We start from the raw sequence: 8537 nt of genomic DNA, 5'->3' as shown, positions 1-8537 counted from the left end.
ATGCCCTCTGTATATTTGGTGCATTTACCTATGATTAGTAATGAGATTATGTATTCCTAAATTATTCTCAAATATACCTTTGCAGGCTATGCATTATGATCCAAACGGGAGATTTGACAAAACCTGATATTTTTCAACAAAGAGGTTTCTTCATCGGTTGTGAAAATTACAATATTTAACACATGTTTTCTTAGTTGAGTTTTCAACCAACCAATGTATCCTCGAACAGTCTCTATTCCAAAAACTAACACACTTTCCCATGAAAAAATAACAATTGTGCTGGATGGACAAGTTGAGTTTTCAACCAACCAATGTATCCTCGAACAGTCTCTATTCCAAAAACTAACACACTTTCCCATGAAAAAATAACAATTGTGCTGGATGGACAACAATGGACGTAGGCTGGCATCCTCCTGTTCGTGTGTGTCAAATATCTTCAGAATTGTAAGCACGTTTAATCCCAGTCTGCTATTTATTAGGTCGCCAGTCATTGGTACATATTTTGCTAATCGATTCGGACAAAGTCCACTTTTGCTTGAGTTTATACTGTGAGAAGTTATAAAGCCAAACAGGTTGTTATTCTTAATCAATGGGAATTGGAAATCTACTCCCATAACTCAAAGGAAAAAAAGTATAATAAGTCTCTCTTAGTATCAAGGCACTGTGATACACTACTTTAGTGAAATTCACAAATATTCCTGTTGATACTCAAGCATTGGTCAAACAATAGGATCAAATGTTGATATCTATACTCTGGCCATACATCCATAAGACACAGTCTACTACCAGTGGAGAAACCGTTCTCTTTGTTGTTACATTGTTCACCTTAGAATTTAAAGTGCTGATTTGCGGTTCTATTAAGTTTTCTATGCTATTTCTATTGTTAGCAAAGAGATCCCGCAGCAACGCGCAGGGTATCATCTAGTTTAATTAGTTGTTGTATGTTTTCACATCTCATCTCGGAGGTAAGATAAGAGGAGATTAACTTAGGGTCGTCTAATTATTTCAAAGTACACTAGTAAATATGCCATGCGTTGCAACGCGATAAACCGGCCGCTCTTAAGAAACAACATCATGGCCGAAACAAACCCTTCGATATGGTTTAGACACCATTGGAATTGGAAGGCCCATATTTTTCTGGGAAACAAAACGTGTAGTTATTTCTTTCTCAAAAAGTAACATGGGTTCAGATATATACACCAATATATACAAATAAATATGTGGTCCAACTCACCGATTCATTTTCATCAATGATAACTTACTAAGAAATATGTGCAGAGGGAGTACATTACAGCTGTGACAAAATGTATAGATGTATTTTTCACTTTCAACGCAAAGAATTATTCTACTGAAAACCACAAGTGCTCATCAAAATGAAAAGAAAAACAACCTGCTCGGCAGCACACACGGGAATGTTGCAGCAGAGCCTCTAGCAGAGTCGTAGTGGGATGGCGCACTGGGTAAGACGGAGGTGCATGGTGTTGTTTCTTAAGAGCGGAAGCAAAATTGATGCGCTAGCTTAAACGATGAAGAAATCCATCTCCACTCGTTCCCGATCTGTATCCTGAAGCTGCCAACTCCGCGTCGACCCGGGAGACACCGCTGTTTTTCCTCTGTTCGTCCGGCCAGCTGCTTCGCATGAACTCTGTATAACAAATCAGATCGGGCACGAGTGGAGATGGATCTCGCGCCGATGCCCAAGCAGGAACGTGAGTGGGGAGCGGCGCGGACGGCAGCAGCTCTTTCGCCGCCAACATGGCGCCAGAAGGAGCAGGCGCCTGACGGCCGGAGCAGAGGGCATGGCGGCGGCAGCGTAGACCCTTGGAGCCACGGAGGAGTGAATTCCCTCCGGTGGCGGCAGAGGTTCCCTGCCCTCCCCTCCTCCCGATTCGAGAAATCAGAATCGATTGCGCGTGACTGGGTTAGGCTTGATTTACTAATATTTATGCGTGGGAAGCGAGATTGGGGCCCTGTTCGTCGCGTTAAGCGAGACGAGAGGGGATTATCGCGTCCAGCAATACATATCGGGTCGGCCCACTGTTAAAATTGGGGCTCACTGGGGAACGATATCAGGATCAGCTTGTTTATTCCCTACGATGCTAGCCATTGTGACAGACTCAACTTGTTGAACACCATAGAGAGGGCGGCCTACTAGAAGAAAACCGAGCCTGGTTTTACCATGTTTACTTCCTTTCCTTTTTTTTTTACTTTCTTTTACCTTTTTCCCTTTTTACTAGTCTAATACAACATGATTTTTCTGTGTTTTTTCTTTGTACTCGGTTTTCCCATGATTTTCCCGAAATAATATCAGTTAACAAACATAGAAAATGTTGAATAAGCATTAGAAATGTTGAATAACTATTGAAAATATTGAACAAGTATTTTAAAAATGTTGAATAAGTATTTAAAAATGTTGAATAAGTATTAAAAATGTTGAATAGGTATTAACAATTGTTGAACGGTATTTGAAAAATGTTGGACAAGTTTTTTTAAATGTTGAATAACTATTCAAATGTTGAACAACCATTTAAATTTTTTGAATAAGTAATAAAAACTATTAAACGACTATTTGAAAAATGTTGAACATGTATTAAAAATATTGAATAAGTATTAAAATGTTGAACAAGTATATATAAAAAATGTTGAATAAGCTTTTGGACAATGTTGAATGTGTATAGAAAATGTTGAATAAGCTTTTGGACAATGTTGAATGTGTATAAAAATGTTGATCACTTATTGAAAAATATTTTTGACATATACGAAAATGTAAAGTGAAAAATGATAGCCATTACCTACAAATGAAAACAAAAAAATGAAGAAGGAATGTTAGACGTGTATCTGAAAAATATTGTTGACATATACAAAAAATATAGAATAATAACTAAAAGAACAAACAAAACAGAAAACAGAAACAAAATAAACAAAAGAAGAAATCAAATAAAATACTGCAAAGAAAGAATGCAAAAAAGGAGAAAGAAAAAAGAAAACGAAACAAAAGAAAAGAAAACGAAAAGAAACAAGAAAACCGGTTTGAAACGTTAAGTACGGAGGGCTGCTTTTATCTACTGCGACGGGGATTAGCGCAGTGGCGAGCAGCGCCTTATTTCTGCAGGGAGACCACGGATAGATTCCCATATCTCCCATTTCATCTCTATTTTTCTCATTGTTCTGCGTGTGCCAATGTGCTGGCCAAATACAAGGTGAGGAAGGAGAAACCTTCAGCGAGAGCTAGCGGTTATAACACTTAATGCAATAAATAGTCGCTGCGCATAACAACTTAGACTAGTCATAGTGGGAGTAACTTAGGTAGTAACATAGCGCACCTCGATAATTTTTTGCTTATGTGGCAAGTAGTTAATGAAAAGTAGTAACATAATACTATGTTACTGTAACATAGCGCTTTCCAAGACAACATGAGTCTACAATCTAACTCCAATCTATCCTCCTTAATATTCAGTTTCGACGGTCGCTAGCGGGCAATCGTTGGGAAGAATGGCTTCATCTAGTTAGGAGACTGATGGAGGTTCAACTTTTTCACCAACCCGATATATTGCGTTGGAAGTTGACTAGTTCTGGAGTATTTACAGTTAAATCAATGTATATTGATGTTATTAATTCGACTGCTATTCCAACTTCCAAGTATGTTTGGGCTGTCAAAGTGCCTTTAAAAATTAAAGTGTTTATGTGGTTTGTCCATAAACAAGTTATTTTAACAAAGGACAACTTGATTAAACGCAATTGGACAGGACCTACTAGGTGTAGTTTCTGTGATCGGGATGAGACGATTAAGCATTTATTCTTTGATTGCCCGTTGGCCAGAGTTCTTTGGCGGACGGTCCATATTGCTTTTAATATTACTCCGCCGACTTCTGTCAATGTTTTATTTGGGACATGGCTTAATGGGGTTGAGCCTGTTCTCGCAAGACATATTCGGGTTGGAGTTTGCGCTTTGTTATGGACTATCTGGAATTGCAGAAATGATTTGGTTTTTAACAGAACATCACGGATTCATTTTTTGCAGGTTATTTTCCGAGCTACGGCACTGCTCCGTTCGTGGTCGCTACTCACTCCGATGGAGGCCAGGGAGCATTTGGTTACTGGATCTATCCGTTGGGAGATGGTAGCTCGGGATATCTTCAACCGGTTTGGATGGCGGTCATGTAATAGGATAGGCAATTAGTTTCCCTATCTATTGTTAGCCAGCCGGTTGTGGCATCTTTTTATGGGCTAGTTTGTGTATCTAGCCGTCTGTAGCTCTGTGTGAGCTGCATTTTTCTTTTTCTTTTTGTTTAGCTGGAGACTGTGAAACCTTGTTGGCACTTTTGTTTTTTTGGTTAATAAGATAGCCATATGCATCGCTCTGATGCAGAGACCGGGGAGACCCCATTTTCGACAAAAAAATTAAATGATGCCACATATGACACTAGTACTATGTTATTTTGCACTATGAAGGTAGTAACTTAGACTAGTGTCATGCATAACAACGCAATGATGCACTAGTGATAGGCACAGCGCAATGGCAAGCAGCGTCTTATTTCTGTAGGGAGACCACGGATCAATGCCCACATCTCCCATTTCATCTATATTTTTCTTTGCGCGTGCCAATGTGCTTGCCAAATACAAGGTGAGGAAGGAGAAACCTTCAGCGAGAGCTGGCGATTGTATCGCTTAATGCAATAAATAGTCGCTGCGCACAACCACTTGCCCGCCATGGCTTAATGATGCACTAGTGATAGGCCCTTAGTTCTGCCCGCCAGTGCTATCAATTTCAGGATTTAAAAAAATACACATACTTTACTACATGATGTACACAGTACACTACATGTTATTATTGTGATGTACAGAATACAGTTCTAGTTATACATATACATACACATAGCATATACAAATTATAGTTTGTTCATACATCATCATTGATTTACACATTTAGGGCATCTCCAACGTCGACTCTCAAATTCCTTCGCGGACATGATACGGTAGAGAGTTAGCCAACGCTAATTACAAAGTATCTGACTGAGAGGAGAAAAAGTAGGCGGAGACCATGCATGTGATGGGCTATTTTTTATGTGGAGTCCGGTTGGAAAAGGAGAGCGGGGAGGGGGACCATACGTGTGAAGAGAGAGAAAAGAGAGAATGACCACGTGGAGGCTTTTGATTGGTCAAGTGGATGTCCCGACTCCGGTATAACTCCCCCATGTTTGTTTCCAATAGACCGAAAAAACGGACGTCCGGACCACTTCGTAGACTAATGCAGGACCGTATTGAATTGCAAAAGTGAAAAAAAGTGTGATCGGACATATACCAAATTTTGCGGGTCTTCCTTGAAGATGCCCTTACAAGCTGACAAAGGAGCGCACACACATATCACCAGTGTTGTGATCAAACAAGAAACAAAGTAGGAAGAACTGAAGGCAGATCATCAATGTTGTGATCGAATAAGAAACAAAGCAGGGAGCAAAGGTGCTTTGCTCATCAAGCAAGGCAATACCTTCTTCACAATCGACCTCAAGAGTAAGGAAAAAATGTCAATAAACCTCGATGAAGAGGAAATGGAGCATGGCAGGGACACAAAGGTGTTTAAAACAGGACATGGCATGACTATACAATCCTGCTAACCCTGGTGGCGCGCTCGTCTGGTGTACGTGAGCTTGACGAACGCATGGCGCTGGCGTTGCTTGTTTTGTACTCTCCCCGTTTCTTTTTACTTCGCATATAAAATTTGGTCAAAATCAAACTATACAAAGTTTGATCAAATTTATATAAAAAAAATATAAGCATCTACAATACTAAAATTATATAGTATGAAGATACGTTTCATGATGCATCTGATAATATTGATTTCATATTGTGAATGTTTATATTTTTTAATATAGAACTAGTCAAACTCTACAAAGCTTGATTTTGACCATTATATGCGGGCTAAAAAAATGAAGGGAGTATAATTGCTTTTTCTCAAACTCATTGTTAAGTGCTAAGTGGTAACTGTTAAACACATGTCACGTTACATGTATGGCCGCACCAGGAGTCCTATATATATCTTCATAGAGGATAGACTAGGTAGTTAGCTTAAACACGGAAATCATCAGGCGCGGACGAGCTTGCGCGCTCTCGTTACCGTCGGGCGTCCATCAGGCGGAGATGTGAGACTGGCAGACGTATTGCAGGTGGCAGTTGGGGTCAGTTAATGCGTATACGTGACGGGCACGAGACGACGTTGTGGAGGACGTTGGTGCCGACGTCGGAAGAGGTTTTGACGACGATTTGGCATAGTGCCTTTCGCGCTCGGTTCTGTACCTCTCGTTCACGCTCGGCAAGAGATGCAACGCCTCGTTCTTAAATAAAGGTCTATTGGTGCTGAGCCCAGCGCGCTCATGCTATTTGAAATTCAAAGGACGAGGAATTCCCGCTCAACAGACACAACAGCTCTTGTGATGCCACCTGGCATAATCAGTTGCGCTCGGAATTTAATGATTGTAGGGTTCAGCGGAGGGATCAGTGATAATGTGCAATGGGCATCAATATATGACGTGAAAAATAAAATATGGAACTGAAAACACATCTGAAATTCAACATGTCATTACATAATGAGGTGCAAACACAAGAGATGGCACACAGAGATCGACGCAGCATGTTATTACACAGATTTATCAATTATCGGCTGCGGAGCCCTCAAGAACAGGTCTATTACACAGATTGAACAGACGATCTCAAATCAGACTGGTGAGTGCATTCGTGTCCACGTTAGTTGTCCCAGCAACATATAGAACAACCTTTGGCTTGTTGCAGGTGTTTCTCCTGTGGCCACCGACACCACATATAGAGCATTTAGCCTCGTTCCTTTCCTTCGGTGGAAGACCTCCTCGTCGCGGACAAGTTGTGCTCTTGTGACCAGGTTCTCGGCATATGCTGCAGAAGCGAGTCGTTTGCTCGTGCCACACCTATCGACATCTTCAGCAGCTGTGCGTTGCTTCATCCTTTTGCTTTTTGCACCCCGGTCATCATACGGAGGCTTATCTCTGCTATTTGTTGGTCGCGCGGCTTTCCTTTTCCGCTCAGGTGGTTTCAGTCCTATGAAATCCCCGATAGCACTGCCTTCTGCATCACTAACATTCCCGCTTGTGTGTTTAATTGCTGGAACAATTTCTTTTACCGTATCCTGCATGCATTTTGTGTGTGCAAACTATCTCCTGCATGCATTTTGTTCTCTCAACATTTAGATGGCTCTTGCCGTATCTCACTCCGAACCCAACCTCTCATGAATATAGATTGTAGTAGTCGTAAGCTTCCCCAGCGTATCGAAACTGGCTCCCATAGCAGGAACTATCACAGTTTCAGTTTTTTTTCTCTGCATAGCTTCGTATTGTTAGCTCCAATGCACTCATCCTGGCAGCACATGGGGGCCATTCATCAGGCACACGCCCAACACGGATTCTGCATTTTCCGCGTTATATTTTTTCAGAACCATGCCTTAACTGGTTTTTCAGTTCATGTGATTAACATATATAACGCTAGCAGGCGGCAGGCCAGGCAAGGACGAGGTTCTCCAAGCAGATTAAAATGATATTAACTGCGAGGAACACAATGCAGTGGATCCTTACCTTCGCGTCCAGCCAGGGGCTTCAGGGTCGTCCTTCCCTGTAGATTGCTCGGACGCCGGCGCCGACAGGGCAACCCCCTGACAAGTGCTATTCAAATCTGTTTCCACTACTGCCATGGCATCTCCTGCTTCGCCAATGCTTGAGTCCGCAGGTCCACATATTACAGCCTGGCTTCTGTCGTGCTCTACCGGCAGCTCGTCGCCGGCCAGATCCGGCAGGGGAAATCTATTTCAAATTGACAAGCAGAGCGAAAACACACTGAAGTACCCATTTGGGATGGCAGGAAAAACAGTTATTGCGGCTTGCAAGGCATACCTGTCAACTAGATCCGATAAGAACTCCAATTCCTTCCTCGTCTCTGGTGATCCTAATCTCCATAGCCATGATCTTGGACATCGATAACTGCCGAACGATCGGCCTGGGGATACCCCAGCCCGAACGAGTCGTTCGTGCTGGGAGAGTCGCTGGAACGAACGAACTCGTTCGGTAGAAGTACCCCTCTAGCCCGAACCATCCCACGTCAGATAAACTTGTCGCTAGCACGGACAACGATCTGGCTCTTCCCCTCCGGCGGACCAGCCCAAAAATGGGGGAAGCCCAAAAACGTCATTGCCTACAAGAATAAAAAACAAAGAATTTATATGTTAATAAAAAAACAAAGATTGCCTGGTTTTTAGAAACTTTCAAAATTTTACACACCGTAAAAACACATCTTAATTTGCCATGGCAAAAACACATCTTAAATTGGCATGATAAGAATATATGTTAGTTGCCATGGTACATGGATTAAACTTGGTCATTTAATGTTGCCCTCATCATGGATTAAACTTTAGTGTCGCGACTCGGCAGCTTCCATAGCCGCCCGCCGCAGCCATCCCACATCCTCACCACCGCAATCGCGCGAGGCAGGCCATCGTTCCCCCCATGAGCAGCACCTCC

At 42.0% G+C, this 8537-nt stretch overlaps 1 long non-coding RNA gene across 1 annotated transcript; it reads right to left on the bottom strand.

The window, feature by feature from the left end:
• Window positions 1–7344: 7344 nt before the first annotated feature.
• LOC119351862 lies at window positions 7345–8207 on the bottom strand. Its single transcript, XR_005170082.1, has 3 exons — window positions 7914–8207; window positions 7599–7823; window positions 7345–7431 (listed from the first exon to the last, which is right to left on the bottom strand). It is a non-coding gene; the product is annotated as an uncharacterized LOC119351862 (long non-coding RNA).
• Window positions 8208–8537: the final 330 nt, after the last annotated feature.

This window comes from Triticum dicoccoides, chromosome 2A (assembly GCF_002162155.2).
Source record: "Triticum dicoccoides isolate Atlit2015 ecotype Zavitan chromosome 2A, WEW_v2.0, whole genome shotgun sequence".
Taxonomy (NCBI): Eukaryota; Viridiplantae; Streptophyta; class Magnoliopsida; order Poales; family Poaceae; genus Triticum; species Triticum dicoccoides.
This window is presented reverse-complemented; position numbering and strand designations above follow the sequence as displayed.